The 1,156-nt window shown below is 40.1% G+C and overlaps 1 non-coding gene across 1 annotated transcript; it reads left to right on the top strand.

Annotated features, from left to right (window-relative positions):
* On the top strand, window positions 1–107 carry LOC148574381 (small nucleolar RNA R71). Its single transcript, XR_015905751.1, has one exon. It is a non-coding gene; the product is annotated as a small nucleolar RNA R71 (small nucleolar RNA).
* Window positions 108–1,156: the final 1,049 nt, after the last annotated feature.

The following is a 1,156-nucleotide window of genomic DNA, read 5'->3' as shown; positions in this document are numbered from 1 at the left end:
AACATATCTGGTGGGCACCTCCTTGTTAGGTCTTTGAACCTCTCCCATGCTTCATATAGAGTCTCACCATCTTGTTGCCTAAAAGTTTGGACCTCAGCTCTCAGCCTATTGATTCGTTGAGAGGGGTAAAATCTTGCTAAGAATTTGTTCACCACATCTTCCCAAGTTGTCAAGCTCTCCTTTGGGAAAGACTCCAACCACTTGGCTGTCTTATCCTTGAGTGAGAATGGAAATAAGAGCAGTCTATAGGCGTCAGGATGAACACCATTAGACTTCACTGTGTCACATATTCTCAGGAAGGTGGTTAGATGTTGATTTGGGTCTTCTTGGACACTTCCTCCGAACGAACAGTTGTTCTGCACAAGGGTGATGAGCTGTGGTTTTAGTTCAAAATTGTTGGCATGGATGGTTGGCTTTTGAATGCTACTTCCACAGTTTCCTGGGTTTGGATTGATGTAAGAGCCTAAAACTCTTCTATCCTTCCCAGCATGATTTGCTCGTCCTCTTCCGCCATGGTTGTGAGCTTCTTCTTCACGATGGTTTTCCATGTTTTCTTCCATGTTTGGTTCAAAGTATTCCTCAAAGTGTTCCTCCTCTTCTTCAGCACCAACTACACATTTTTCTCTTGCCTTCCTCCTTAGTCTAAGGAAGGTTCTCTCAGGTTCAGAATCAAAGGAAGTTGAAGCCCCGCTTCTTTTCCCTGTCATACAACCAACAAGTACAAGCAAAGAGAATAGGTGCAGAAAGTATATCTGTCAGAATTACTGTTAGTGTGAGTGATGCAATATATCAAACAGTTAGTGGGTTAGTGAAATGAATGGTAAATAACAAAGAAAAAGTAAGGGGGAGGAAAAAAAATTAACTAAAACAGAAAGTAAATGACTCAAACAGAAAATTAAATCAAACAAAAATAAAATGCTCAATCTAGTTATCCTCCAATTTAATCATTGTTGATGCACAATCAATCCTCGGCAACGGCGCCATAAACTTGATGCACGGAAAACTTGTCTCATAACAAATTTCCTTTGACAAGTGTACCGAATTTGTCGTCAAGTAAAAACTCACAATAGAGTGAGGTCAAATCCCACAGGGATTAATTGATCAAGCAACTTTAATTAGAGGAATGTTCTAGTTGAGTGAATCAGAATTTGAGTTG

This window comes from Arachis ipaensis, chromosome B2, assembly GCF_059453495.1.
Source record: "Arachis ipaensis isolate K30076 ecotype BB chromosome B2, ASM5945349v1, whole genome shotgun sequence".
Lineage (NCBI taxonomy): Eukaryota > Viridiplantae > Streptophyta > Magnoliopsida > Fabales > Fabaceae > Arachis > Arachis ipaensis.
This window is presented reverse-complemented; position numbering and strand designations above follow the sequence as displayed.